At 41.0% G+C, this 15,626-nt stretch overlaps 1 pseudogene; it reads right to left on the bottom strand.

Moving 5' to 3' along the window:
* Positions 1-3,550: 3,550 nt before the first annotated feature.
* Positions 3,551-4,479, bottom strand: LOC123949449 (annotated as a pseudogene).
* Between the last annotated feature and the right edge of the window lie 11,147 nt (positions 4,480-15,626).

Raw genomic sequence — 15,626 nt, 5'->3', positions numbered from 1 at the left:
TTTTAATGTACTGTTGAATCCTATTGGCTAGTATTTTGGTGAGAATTTTCGCATCTGTATTCATCAAGGATATTGGTCTGCAGTTCTCTTTTTTGATGGGATCCTTGTCTGGTTTTGGGATCAAGGTGATGCTGGCCTCATAAAATGAGTTTGGAAGTTTTCCTTCCATTTCTATTTTTTGGAACAGTTTCAGGAGAATAGGAATTAGTTCTTCTTTAAATGTTTGGTAGAATTCCCCTGGGAAGCCCTCTGGTCCTGGGCTTTTGTTTGTTTGGAGACTTTTGATGACTGTTTCAATCTCCTTACTGGTTATGGGTCTGTTCAGGATTTCTATTTCTTCCTGGTTCAATTGTGGCATTTATATGTCTCTAGGAATGCATCCATTTCTTCCAGATTGTCAAATTTGTTGGTGTAGTGTTGCTCATAGTATGTTCTTATAATTGTCTGTATTTCTTTGGCATTATTGTGATCTCTCCTCTTTCATTCATGATTTTATTTATTTGGGTCCTTTCTCTTTTCTTTTTGATAAGTCTGGCCAGGGGTTTATCAATCTTATGAATTCTTTCAAAGAACCAGCTCCTAGTCTCGTTGATTTGTTCTATTGTTGTTTTTTGTTTGTTTGTTTGTTTGTTTGTTTCTAGTTCATTGATTTCTGCTCTGATCTTTATGATTTCTCTTCTCCTGCTGGGTTTAGGGTTTCTTTCTTGTTCTTTCTCCAGCTCCTTTAGGTGTAGGGTTAGGTTGTGTACTTGAGACCTTTCTTGTTTCTTGAGAAAGACTTGTACTGCTATATATTTTCCTCTTAGGACTGCCTTTGCTGTGTCCCACAGAGTTTGATCCGTTGTGTTTTCATTATCATTTGTTTCCATGAATTTTTTCAATTCTTCTTTAATTTCCTGGTTGACCCATTCATTCTTTAGAAGGATGCTGTTTAGTCTCCATGTATTTGTATTCTTTCCAAATTTCCTCTTGTGATTGAGTTCTAGCTTCAGAGCATTGTGGTCTGAAAACATGCAGGGAATGATCCCAATCTTTCAATACCAGTTGAGACCTGATTTAGGAACCAGGGTGTGATCTATTCTGAAGAATGTTCCATGTGCACTAGAGAAGCATGTGTATTCTGTTGCTTTGGGATGAAATGTTCTGAATATATCTGTGATGTCCACTGGGTCCAGTGTGTTTTAAAGCCTTTATTTCCTTGTTGATCTTTTGCCTGGATGATCTGTCCATTTCAGTGTGGAGAGTGTTAAAGTACCCCACTATTATTGTATTATTGTTGATGTGTTTCTTTGATTTTGTTATTAATTGGTTTATATAGTTGACTGCTCCCATGTTAGGGGCATAGATATTTAAAATTGTTAGATCTTCTTGTTGGACAGACCTTTTGAGTATGATATAGCGTCCTTCCTCACATCTTTTTATTGTCTTGGGCTTAATATCTAATTGATCTGATATAAGGATTGCCACCCCAGCTTTCTTCTGGTGCCCATTAGCATGGTAAATTGTTTTCCACCCCCTCACTTTAAATCTGGAGGTGTCTTCACGTCTAAAATGAGTCTCTTGTAGGCAACATATAGATGGGTTTTGTTTTTTTATCCATTCTGATACCCTGTGTCTTTTGATTGGGGCAATTAGCCCATTAACATTCAGGGTAACTATTGACTGATACGAATTTAGTGCCATTGTATTGCCTGTAAGGTGACTGCTACTGTGTATTTTCTCTGTTCCTTTCTGATCTATGACTTTTAGGCTCTCTCTTTGCTTACAGGACCCCTTTCAATATTTCCTGTAGATCTGGTTTAGTGTTTACAAATTCTTTCAGTTTTTGTTTGTCCTGGAAGCTTTTTATCTCTCCTTCTATTTCCAATGATAGCCCAGCTGGATAGAGTATTCTTGGCTGCATGTTTTTCTCGTTTAGCTCTCTGAATATATCATGCCAGCTCTTTCTGGCCTGCCAGGTCTCTGTGGATAAGTCTGCTGCCAATCTCATATTTTTACCATTGTATGTTACAGATTTCTTTTCCAGTGCTGCTTTCAGGATTTTCTCTTTGTCACTAAGACCTTTAAATTTTACTATTAGGTGACGGGGTGTGGACCTATTCTTGTTGATTTTGAGGGGGGTTCTCTGCACCTCCTGGATTTTGATGCTTGTTCCCTTTGCCATATTAGGTAAATTCTCTCCAGTAATTTTCTCCAATAGACCTTCTGCTCTCCTCTCTCTTTCTGCTTCTTCTTCTGGAATCCCAATTATTCGAATATTGTTTCATCTTATGGTGTCACTTATCTCTTGAATTCTCCCCTCCTGGTCTAGTAGCTGTTTGTCCCTCTTTTGCTCAGCTTCTTTATTCTGTGCCATTTGGTCTTCTATATCACCAATTCTTTCTACGGCCTCATTTATCCTAGCAGTGAGAGCCTCCATTTTTTATTGCTCCTCATTAATATCTCACCCAGCCTGCGACCGGTTCAAGGTAACCCCGAGCTGAGAGCTCACTCCTTGGCTCTGTCTCTGTAGCCGCCTTCCCCGTTCTAATACCTGCAAGCTCTGGGACACTCCAAAACCCCCAATTCTTCTGTGACCCTGTGGGACCTGGGTCCACGCTGACCCCACGTGGGCTTCACCCCGGTTTAGCCTCCAGAGCAATGTCCCTCAGTGAAACAGACTTTTAAAAGCCCTGATTTTGTGCTCTGTTGCTCTGCCGCTTGCTGGAACCTGGCCCCTCCCCCCATGGTCTATCTTCCCGTCGCTTTGGATTCACTTCTCCACCAGTCGTACCTCAGAAAGTGGTTGATTTTCTCTTTCTAGAGTTGCTGTTCTTCTCTTAGATCTCCCATTGGATTTGTAGGTGTTTGCAATGTTTAGATAAGACATCTAACTGATCTCCTGCTACCTGATGTAGTCTCAGCCTGCTACTTCTCTGCCATCTTTACCCCCCGCCCTGCCCTCCATGTCTAAATTTATCCTCATTTTCCATTGCTGTCCCATAAATTTCCCAATCCTCTGCATTCTAAGGTTTACATATGGGCAAATTCTTCAGTATTGAATTCAAAGTATTTCTCACTCTTTGGCTTTGTAGCTCACTATTTTCTTAATATTACACATACTCTTAGAAAAATTCTACTATTTTTACTCCTTAAGTGTATATTCTTTTACATCTCAGAAATTATTAAATTTAGAATTTAAGGCCATGTACATCATGACTTCATAGATATCATGAAGACCTTACTTTTCATGTCTATATCCACAGCTTCTAGAAATGCTCCTGTTCAAAATATATTTGATGAATATGTTCATCTAACACCTGGTCCTTATCACAAGTGCACTCCTTAACCCCCTAACCTTTTTCCCCACTCTCCTCACCTTCTATACTTCTTATCTGTGTCTATCAAGGTGTCTTATATTGGCTTGGCCTTTTACTAAATATATCTTAGAAGAGACATAGGAAAACAGGAGAAGGAAAAGAAGTGAAGAAATGGGATGAAAATGGGAAGTTTACAAGAAACTCACTTCTCTCTACATCCCTAAAACTGTCATGATTAAAGATCCCCACCTTCAAAAAGATGATTTTTCAGTCATTCTTCTGAGAGCCCCTTTGACATCCTTGTTTCTCAGACTATAAATGATAGGATTCAGCATGGGTGTCACTGCTGAGTAGAACACAGAAATCATTTTATCCCTTTCGTTCATTATCTTGGAGTTTGGCCTCATGTAAGCAAATGTTGCTGAGCCATAAAAGAGGACAACAACGAGATGAGAGCCACAGGTAGAGAAAGCGTTGAACCTCCCCTCCTCAGACTACATCTGGAGCACTGTGGAGATAATATTCCAGTAGGAGACTAGGCTTAGGCAGACAGGAGCTAAGACGATGACCACACCCATTTCAAAGATGGCCATTTCTGTGCTGTAGGTATTTGTTGAAGGCAACTTTAGGAGGGCAGGAGATTTGAAAAAAAAAAAGTTGATAATATTGTTCCCTGTGTTGGGAAGATGCAGTATGAATGTGGTGTCCACCAAAGACACAAACGCTCCACTGACCCAGGACCCTGTGGCCAGCTGGACACATAACCAATGTGTCATGATGGTGAAGTAGTGCAGGGGCTTGCAGACAGCCGCATACGGTCATAGGATATCACCGCCAGCTGAGCACACTCTGTACACCCAACCAGAAGTAAAACAAATGTCTGTGTTGAGCATCCAGCAAAAGAAATGGTTTTCCTCTTTACCAGCAAGTGGACCAGCACCTGGAGCACTGTGGTGGTAGAAAAACAGAGATCAGCAAAGGACAAGTTTCTATGGAAAAATTACATGGGTGTGTGGAGTCTAGACTCTATGTGAATGAGCAAAATGATAAGCAGATTTCCCAGTACTGTCAGCAGGTAGATGATCAGAAAAAGGAAAAAGAGCAGGACTTGTGTCTGTGGATCTTGTGAGAGGCCCAGGAAGACAAATCCAGTCACATAGGTTTGGTTTTCTTCTCCCATGAAAATTTATTACTGTTTATATGTCAGCACCAAGAAAAGAAACACATATTGTTCAGTTGTAAAAAATATACCTGAGTAACTTAGGTATTAATCAGCATCAGAACTGGGCTAATGGTTTCCATCTCCTAACAGATTCCATATGACAGAAGAGAGAATTCTCTTTTTACTCAGTAGTTTATGTAGGGGCCTGATTAGCCAGAGGAACTGTAAACCCCAGATATAGGGGTGGGCCAGGCCAGATAGCTGTATCCAATCAGTGGGGTGCGCATATATTAACTGTGGTGAGTTGAAATCGCATTGGCCACCTGTGTGTGGGCCGGGCTCAAACAACTCTATAAAGGTGAGTTTGTGAGGCTGGGCAGGGGGAGAAGTAGGAGGAGTTAGAATAGCCATTGGAGAAGTAGGATGAGTTAGAATAGCCATTGGAGAAGTAGGAGGAGTTAGAGTAGCCATTGGAGAAGTAGGAGGAGTTAGAATAGCAGTTAGACGTGTGTTGGAGAGGATGTGGAGAAAGGGGAACCCTCTTCCACTGTTGGTAGGAATGAAGTTGGTGCAGCCACTTTGGAGAACAGTGTGGAGATTCCTCAAGAAATTAAGAATAGAGCTTCCCTATGACCCTGCAATTGCACTGCTGGGTATTTACCCCAAAGATACAGATGTAGTGAAAAGAAGAGTCATCTGTACCCCAATGTTTATAGCAGCAATGGCCACGGTTGCCAAACTGTGGAAGAACCAGAATGCCCTTCAACAGATGAATGGATAAGGAAGATGTGGTCCATATACACAATGGAGTATTATGCCTCCATCAGAAAGGATGAATACCCAACTTTTGTAGCAACATGGACGGGACTGGAAGAGATTATGCTGAGCGAAATAAGTCAAGCAGAGAGAGTCAAGTATCATATGGTCTCACTTATTTGTGGAGCATAACAAAGAACACGGAGGACATGGGGAGATGGAGAGGAGAGGGAGTTGAGGGAAACTGGAAGGGGAGATGAACCATGAGAGACTATAGACTCTGAAAAACAACCTGAGGGTTTTGAAGGGGTGGGGGGGGTGGGAGCTTGAGGAACCAGGTGGTGGGTAATAGGGAGGGCACGTACTGCATGGAGCACTGGGTGTGGTGCAAAAACAATGAACACTGTTACGCTGAAAACAAACAAACAAACAAACAAAAAGAATAGCAGTTAGAATAGCCATTAGAGGAGCTGTTAAAGTAGCCTTTGGGAGACATTACAGTAGCCATTAGGGTAGCCTTTGGGAGCCATTAGGGTAGTCATAGGAGTGATAGCATCGGAGTCATCAGAAACAGCGCTGCCCCAAGCCGCAGCCCCACCGCCAGCAGCCTTGCACCCCAAGCCACAGCCCCGCTGCCAGGGGCCTCGCCGCCCTGAGCCACAGCCCCACTGTGACCAGCCTCGCCGCCGCCAGCGGCCTCACCACCCCGGGCCGCGACCTCGCTGGAGTGGCCAGGTCTGGAGCAGCCTCGCCAGAGTGGCGTCATTCCAGGGAGCGGCCTTGTTGGCATGCGGCCTCGTCCTTGAGTGGCTTTGTCCAGAGCGGCCTCTTCATCTTTGGGAGTGGCCTTGTCCAGAGCGGCCTCTTCACCGTCGGGAATGACCTTGTCTGCATCGGCCTCTTCTTCGTCGGGAGCAGCCTCGTCCAGTGTGTGGCCTCATCTGGGGAGCAGCCTTCTCTGGGGAGTGGCCTTGTCAGAGTGGTCTGATGGGGAGCAGAGTCTGGGTCATCAGGATTGTCATCCTTGCCGTCATTGCCTCTTTGTTGTCAGGAGCAGCATCCTCGTCATCGTCACCTCTACGTAAGAATGGCCCCGACCGGTCGGTTTGATTTTGGATGCTTGGCATGAAATAAAGCTTTGCTTGATTTTTGCTTTGTGTCAGTCTCGTTACTTTGATCATGGACCCTAACAGTTTATTTTTCAGTTTTTTTTAATTTAATTTCTTTTCAGTGTAACAGAATTCATTGTTTATGCACCAAACCCAGTGCTCCATGCAATACATGCTCTCCTTAATACCCAATACCTGGTTCCCCCAACCTCCCAACCCCCGCCCCATCAAAACACTCAGATTGTTTTTCAGAGTCCATAGTCTGTCATGGTCCATTTCCCCCTCCAATTACACTCAACTCCCTTATCCTCTCCATCTCCCCATGTACTCTGTGTTATTTCTTATGCCCCACAAATAAGTGAAACCATATGATACTTGACTCTCTCTGTTTGACTTATTTAACTCAGCATAATCTCTTCAGTCCCATCCATGTTGATAGAACAGTTGGGTATTCATCTTTTCTGATGGAGGCATAATACTCCATAATACATATGGACCACAATTTCCTTATCTATTTGTCCATTGAAGGGCATCTTGATTCTTTCCACTGTTTGGCAACAGTGGCCATTGATGCTATGAACACTGGGTTACAGATGACTCTTCTTTTCACTACATCTGTATCCTTGGAGTAAATACCCAGTAGTGCAATTGCAGGGTCATAGGGAAGCTCTATTTTTAATTTCATGGGGAATCTCCACACTGTTCTCCAAAGTGGCTGCACTAACTTGCATTCCCACCACCAGTGGAAGAGGCTTCCCCTTTCTCCACATCCTATCCAACACACGTTGTTTTTGTCTTGCTAATTTTGGCCATTCTAACTGGTATCAGGTGATACCTCAATGTGGTTTTAATTTGAATCTCCCTGATGCCTAGTGATGATGAACATTTTTTCATGTGTCTGAGAGCCATTTGCATGTCTTCATTGGAGAAGTGTCTGTTCATATCTTCTGCCCATTTTTGGACATGATTGTCTGTTTTGTGTGTGCTGAGTTTGAGGAGTTCTTTATAGATCCTGGATATCAGCCTTCTGTCTGTACTGTCATTTGCAAATATCTTCTCCCATTCCGTGGGTTGCCTCTTTGTTTTGTTGACTGTTTCCTTTGCTGTGCAGAAGCTTTTGATCTTGATGAAGTCCCAAAAGTTCATTTTCGCTTTTGTTTCCTTTGCCTTTGGAGACATATCTTGAAAGAAGTTGCTTGGCATGAAATAAAGCTTTGCTTGATTTTTGCTGCCTATCGAAGAGGTTACTGTCTATGTCATCCTCTAGGATTCAGATGAATGCCTGTCTCACATTGAGGTCTTTTATCCATTTCGAGTTTATCTTTGTGTATGGTGTAAGAGAATGGTCGAGATTCATTCCTATACATATAGCTGTCCAATTTTCCCAGCACCATTTATTGATGAGACAGTCTTTTTTCCACTGTATTTTTTTTTCCTGCTTTGTCGAAGATTATCCGACTGTAGAATTGAGGGTCTGGATCTGAGTTCTCTACTCTGTTCCACTGGTCTTTGTGTCTGTTTTTTGTTTGCTTGTTTGTTTGTTTTTAAAGATTTTATTTATTTATTTATTTGACAGACAGAGATCACAAGTAGGCAGAGAGGCAGGCAGAGAGAGTGGAAGGGAAGCAGGATCCCCGCTGAACAGAGAGCCCCATGTTGGCCTCAATCACAGGACCCTGGGACCACTACCTGAGCTGAAGGCAGAGGCCTTAACCCATTGAGCCATGCAGGCACCCCTATGTGTTTGTTTTTATGCTAGAAACATGCTGTCTTGGTGATCACAGCTTTGTAGTAAAGCTTGAAATCAGGCAACATGATGCTGACAATTTTGTTTTTTCTTTTTCAACATTTCCTTAGCAATTTGGGGTCTCTTCTGATTCCATACAAATTTTAGGATTATTTGCTCTATCTCTTTGAAAAATACTGGTGGAATTTTGATCGGAATGGCATTAAAAGTATAGATTGCTCTAGGCAGTATAGACATTTTAACAATGATTATTCTTCCGATCCAAGAGCATGGAATGGTCTTCCAACTTTTTGTGTCTTCTTTGATTTCTTTCATGAGTGTTCTGTAGCTCCTCGAGTACAGATCCTTTTCCTCTTTGGTTAGGTTTATTCCAAGCTATTTTATGGTTCTTGGTGCTATAGTAAATGGAATCAATTCTCTAATTTCCCTTTCTGTATTTTCATTGTTAGTGTATAAGAAAGCCACTGATTTCTGTACATTGATTTTGTATCCTGTCACATTTCTGAATTGCAGTATGAGTTCTAGTAGTTTGGGGGTGGAGTCTTTTGGGTTTTCCATATAAAGTATCATCTCATCTGCAAAGAGAGTTTAACTTCTTCATTGCCAATTTGGATAGCTTTTATTTCTCTTTGTTGTCTGATTATTGTTGTTAGGACTTCTAATACTATGTTGAACAAGAGTGGTGAAAGTGGGCATCCTTGTCGTTTTCCTGAGCTCAACAGGAAGGCTGTCACCTTTTTCCCATTGAGGATGATATTTGCTGTCGGTTTCTCATAGATAGATTTCATGAAGTTCATGAATGTTCCCTCTATCCCTATACTTTGAAGCATTTTAATCAGGAATGGATTCTGGTTTTCATCAAATGCTTTTTCTGCATCAATTGAGAGGACCATGTGGTTCTTCTCTCTCCTCTTATTGATTTGTTCTATCACGTTGGTTGATTTGCATAAGTTGAACCATTCTTGCAACCCAGGGATGAATCCCACCTGATCACAGTGGATAATCTCTTTAATGTGCTGTTGGATCCTATTTGCTAGGATCTCATTCAGAATCTTAATATCCATATTCATCAGGGATATTGGTCTGAATTTCTCCTTTTTCTTGTGGTCTTTGCCTGGTTTGGGGATCAGGGTAATGCTGGATTCATAAAAAGAGTCTGGAAGTTTTCCTTCTGCTTCAATTTTTTGGAACAGCTTCAGGAGAATTGGTGTTATTTCTTCTTTGAAAGTTTGGTAGAATTCTCACAGAAATCCATCAGGTCCTGGGCTCTTGTTTTTTGGGAATTTTTTGATCATTGCTTCAATCTCGTTAAAAGATATAGGTCTATTCAGGTTTTCAGTTTCTTCCTGATTCAATTTTGGAAATTTATAGTTTTCCAGGAATGCATCCATTTCATCTAGGTTGCTTAACTTATTGGCATATAACTGTTGATAATAATTTCTGATGATTGTTTCTTTTTCCTTGGTGTTAGTTGTGATCTTTCCCTTTTCATTCATAATTTTATTAATTTGGGCCTTCTCTATTTTGTTTTGGATTTGTTAAGCCAATGGTTTATCGATCTTATTGATTCTTTCAAAAAACCAGCTTCTAGTTTCATTGATACGTTCTACTGTATCTCTGGTTTCTACCTCATTGATCTCTGCTCTAATCTTGATTATTTCCCTTCTTGCGTGTGGAGTTGGTTTGATTTGTTGTTGATTCTCCAGTGACCTCCAGTGAGGTGTAGAGACAGCTGGTGTATTCTGGATTTTTCCTTTTTTTTTTTTTTTTTTTGAGGGAGGCTTGAGTGGCTATGTATTTCCCCCTTAGGACCACCTTTGCTGTATCCCATAGGTTTTGGATTGAAGTGTCTTCATTCTCATTGGTTTCCATGAATTGTTTAAGTTCTTCTTTGATCTCCTGGTTGATCCACGCCTTCTTAAGCAAGGTGGTCTTTAGCTTCTGGGTGTTTGAGTTCTTTCCAAACGTTTCTTTCTGGTTGAACTACAGCTTCAAAGCATTGTGATCTGCAAATATGCAGGGAATAATCTCAATCTTTTGGTATCAGTTGAGCCCTGATTTTTGAACCAGTATGTGGTCTATTCTGGAGAAGGTTCCATGTGCACTCGAGAAGAATAAGTATTCTGTTGGTTTAGGGTGGAATGTTCTTTATATATCTATGAGATCCATCTGGTCCAAAGGGTCATTAAATGCTCTTGTTTCTTTATTGATTTTCTGCTTGGATGATCTGTCTATTACTGAGAGTGTTAAGGTCTCCTACTATTAATGTATTCATATCAATATGACTGTGTATCTTCATTAACAGTTGTCTTGTGTAGTTCGCTGCTCCCATATTGGGGACATAAATATTTACAATTTTTAGATCTTCTTGGTGGATAGACCCTTTAAGAATGATGTAGTATCTTTCTGTATCTCTGACTACAGCCTTTAGTTTAAAATCTAATTTATCTGATATGAGAATTGCTACCCCGGCCTTCTTTTGAGACCCATTGGCATGAAAGATGCTTCTCCATCCCTTCACTCTCAGCCTGGTTGTATCCTTAAGTTCTAAATGGGTCTCTTGTAGACAACATATGGATGGGTCTTGTCGTTTTATCCAATCTGCAACCCTGTGTCATTTAATGCTTGCATTTCGGCCATTCATGTTGAGAGTGATTATTGAGAGATACATTTTTATTGACATCGTGTTACCTGTGAAGTCTTTGTTTCTATCGATTATCTCCATATATTTCTGGTCAATGATATTCTTGGGATTTTTCTTCTTTTATAGAACCCCCCTTAGTATTTCCTGCAGTGTTGGCTTGGTGGTCACACAGTTTCTTTAACCTTGCCGGTCTTGGAAGCTCTTCAGCTCTCCATCCATTTTGAATGTCATTCTTGCTGGATAGAGTATTCTTGGCTGCATGTTCTTCTCATTCAGTGCCCTGAATATGTATTGCCAGCCCTTTCTGGCTTGCCAGGTTTCTGTGGACAGGTCTGACATTATTCTGATGGGCTTTCCTCTGTACATAAGGAATTTCTTTGCCCTAGCTGCTTTCAAGAGCTCCCATCTACAATTATGATTTGTCATTTTCACTATCATGTGTCTCAATGTCTTTCAAGATTCTATGATCTTGGGAGGAGACCTTTCTGCCTCTAGTACATGAACACTGGTTCCATTCACGAGACTGGGAAAATTTTCATGGAGAATTTATTCAACTATATATTCTAGTTATATATCTTCTTTCTTTCTCCTCCCCCTCAGGGATTCCAATAATTCTTATGTTGGAACATTTCATGGCGTCATTTATTTCCCTAATTCTATTTTTGTGGCTTCTAAGCTGTTTGTTCCTGGCTTCCGCCTGTTCCTTTTTCTCTGTTTGTCCTCCAGACCATAAATTTTATCTTCTGTCTCAGTTACCCTAGCTTTTAGAAAATTTAGATAGATTGGAACTCATTGACTACATTGTGAACATCATCCCTGGTGACTTTCACTTCTGCCCTAATCAATTCCATTTTGTCACCCATGGCTTTCTCCAACCTAGCTATTGCTTGGATAATTGTTAGCATGAATTCCCTTTCTGACATATTGTCTATGTCCATATCCATTAGCTCTGTTGCCGAAGGCCCATTCTCTGAATTTTTCTTCTGTTGGGCATTCCTTCTAGTCATTTTGGTGAGAGATGGTTGAATGGATGTGTAGCTGAATGTATCGACTGCATTGCAGGCAAGGTCCACCTTGGAACGCTTCTGAGCAATCAAGAGTCCCCACCCAAAAGGACGAAAAAGAAAAAAAGAGAGAGAGAGAGACAGGTAAAGAAAGAAAGATAAAATATAAGAGAAGGCCCAGCCCAAATGCGACCCAAGGTAAGATTTATGAAGTATACAAACAAAAACAAACAAAAAGACCAAAAAAAGTAGATGATAAGAGAAAAATAAATAAATAAATAAATAAAACAAAAAAGAACCTTGTCAAAAAGAACCACAAGTATAAGCTTTATATACTATCAGGACAAAAACAAATACACAGAAACATTGGTAGATGAAAAAGATGGAAGAGTGGTTATAAATTCTCACTGTGGGCAAAGAAGGTTATTTTGATTCTTCCTGGATGTATCTTGATATCTTTGTTAAAGGACTCAACTTTCCTAAGATAAAGGGGGATTAAAAATGGCTTACTTATAGGGGTAGCATTGATTGGGGAAAGGGGGTTACCTTGAAGCTTAACTCTATATGGATATTAAAAAAAGAATAAACAAAACTAAAATTAAATTTAAAAATTAAATTAAAAAATAGAAAATCAAAAGAAAAACACAGGTATATGTATCAAAAAGTTCAGGTTAAAAGGTTATTGTGGAATTTGATGTACTGGACATCTCACTGTGATGGTAAATACTTTAAAAATTTATATATATAGAAAAAATGAACCACAATAGTGGGAACGAATTAAAAATAAAATTTGTATCTATGAAGTAGTGGTGGTTGTCCCTCTTGTCTTTTTGCTTGTTTGTTTGTTTGTTTGTTTGGCTTTCTGGGGGAGGGACCTGCTGCGTGGGTTTTCAGGCAATGTCCCTAGAGTTAAGTCCTCCTGCCTCCATCAAGGGGATGGGCTCTGAGGAAACCGGTTTTTCAGGCTTTTGTTCTCTGGGTTTTTTTTTGTTTGTTGGTTGGTTGGTTGGTTGGTTTGTTTTCTCTCCCTTTGGCAGCTTTTGATGGTTTTGGGAGGTCTAGAGGAAAGCAAACTGCACCTAGACCTCCCTCTCAGAGAGAAGGCTCAGTCTGTTCCCCTCTGGGTACTCCAGAGCACATAAAATCCCCCTATGCCGCTGGCAGAGCACATTCCCAGTAATGGTCTCTGGGGTCACAGGAACTCCCGCTAGTACCCCAAACCACAATAGCCGCAGCTGTCTGGGCAGCTCCAGACCTCCAGAGAGGCAGTGATAGCACACTGAGATTTTCCCGCTGGCCCGGGCTGGGAGTGCTCAGACTCTCTGGGGTCCGAGAGAACACCAGCTGACACCTGCACTCACCTCTCTCAAGGGGGACGTGTGGGGCATGACTCAGACTGGTCGCGCTGTGCACGCATGTGGAGTGTGCAAAAGGCTGTGGTTCTGATGGCTGGCAAATCTCCCTCAGCCTCATGGGAGCCGCCACCCAGACACTCTCAGGCACACTAGTGGCTCAGTGATCAAGACCTGGCTTCTTCACAGTATTCTCTCGGGCTCAGCGCCAGGGGTGGCTGTCCTGGGTCTGGGGACTTAAGCCTCTGTCCCTAACTGCCCAATTCCCACAATTGCCCCTCATAATCCTTTGATCTTTTTGAGTGCTTTCAGCCAGACTCCAAGTTCATTCTGGTCCACAATTCCAGGGCACTCATGTATTGGGGTATTACTTTCCAATGGGTTCCTTCTGGTGGCTCCCTCCCTCTTTTGTTTATCTTCTGATATCAGTCTGATATTCCCACTTCACTTTACCTGCCCACTGGCATCTTCTGCCCCCATAGAGATCCAGAAGTGTATAATTCTAATCTCAGGCTGATTTCATGGGTGATCAGAGTTCTTTGGTAGGTAATCAGCTCGCTTTAGGGTACATGTTGAAATGGCACCTCCTCCTACTTCCCCGCCATCTTGTCTCCCCCTACTCAGTAGTTTTGACAGATGAAAGTCATTTCTCATTTTCTCTCCCTTTGAATCTTTCAGTAGCATCAGAGGGCCAGATACCATCCTGAATATGCTACATGACCAACCTTCAGCAGGACTACATATAGTCCTGATAAGACTATAGTACTGCTCACAGTGCATCCTTCCTTTTATGTAGGTTTGGAATCAAACAAATTGATGTTGCTTTAAACTAGTTAGGTTTTTATGCTGCAAACTATCTGATAGCACTTATGACAGCTGATTTATTTTCTCATTATTTTTGCAAAATAATATTAAAGAAGCACTCTGAGTAAGAACTAGTGAATTAAAGGATAATGTAGTAGTCTGTGATCCTGGTCTTTAAATAAATGCTTCCTTTATTTGTTTTTAGTGTGAAGAGGGTGCTGAGGAACATCAGTTAAAAAGGCTGCCTCATTGATTGTTGCACTCAGAAGCATCCTTTAAACATGCCTTAATCTGTCCTCCACACTTTATCTCTCTTTGCAAAGGTCCTTTGGCAATAATAATACTAATTTTCATGTGTTGGGCCCTGGTGCCAGTCATTGTTTGTGTACACTTATTATTTTTTTTTAAATCTGTGGGACACAGCAAAGGCAGTCCTGAGAGGAAAATATATAGCGGTACAAGCCTTTCTCAAGAAACAAGAAATATCTCAAGTACACAACCTAACCCTACACATAAAGGAGCTGGAGAAAGAACAAGAAAGAAACCCTAAACCCAGCAGGAGAAGAGAAATCATAAAGATTAGAGCAGAAATCAATGAGATAGAAACCAAAAAAACAATAGAGAAAATCAATGAAACTAGGAGCTGGTTCTTTGAAAGAATTAATAAGATTGATAAACACTTGGCCAGACTCATCAAAAAGAAAAGAGAAAGGACCCAAATTAATAAAATCATGAATGAAAGAGGAGAGATCACAACTGACACCAAAGAAATACAGACAGTTATAAGAACATACTATGAGCAACTCTACGCCAACAAATTTGACAATCTGGAAGAAATGGATGCATTCCTAGAGACATATAAACTACCACAACTGAACCAGGAAGAAATAGAAAACCTGAACAGGCCCATAACCAGTAAGGAGATTGAAACAGTCATCAAAAATCTCCAAACAAACAAAAGCCCAGGACCAGACGGCTTCCCAGGGGAATTCTACCAAACATTTAAAGAAGAATTAATTCCTATTCTCCTGAAACTGTTCCAAAAAATAGAAATGGAAGGAAAACTTCCAAACTCATTTTATGAGGCCAGCATCACCTTGATCCCAAAACCAGACAAGGATCCCACCAAAAAAGAGAACTACAGACCAATATCCTTGATGAATACAGATGCAAAAATTCTCGCCAAAATACTAGCCAATAGGATTCAACAGTACATTAAAAGGATTATTCACCACGATCAAGTGGGATTTATTCCAGGGCTGCAGGGTTCGTTCAACATCCACAAATCAATCAATGTGATACAACACATTAATAAAAGAAAGAACAAGAACCATATGATACTCTCAATAGATGCTGAAAAAGCATTTGACAAAGTACAGCATCCCTTCCTGATCAAAACTCTTCAAAGTGTAGGGATAGAGGGCACATACCTCAATATTATCAAAGCCATCTATGAAAAACCCACCACAAATATCATTCTCAATGGAGAAAAACTGAAAGCTTTTCCGCTAAGGTCAGGAACACAGCAGGGATGTCCATTATCACCACTGCTATTCAACATAGTACTAGAAGTCCTAGCCTCAGCAATCAGACAACAAAAAGAAATTAAAGGCATCCAGATTGGCAAAGAAGAAGTCAAACTATCACTCTTCGCAGATGATAGGATACTATATGTGGAAAACCCAAAAGACTCCACTCCAAAACTGCTAGAACTTGTACAGGAATTCAGTAAAGTGTCAGGATATAAAA

Source organism: Meles meles, chromosome 8 (assembly GCF_922984935.1).
Source record: "Meles meles chromosome 8, mMelMel3.1 paternal haplotype, whole genome shotgun sequence".
In the NCBI taxonomy this organism is placed as follows: domain Eukaryota; kingdom Metazoa; phylum Chordata; class Mammalia; order Carnivora; family Mustelidae; genus Meles; species Meles meles.
Note: the sequence above shows the minus strand (reverse complement) of the source record. Positions and strands in the feature narration are given on the sequence as shown.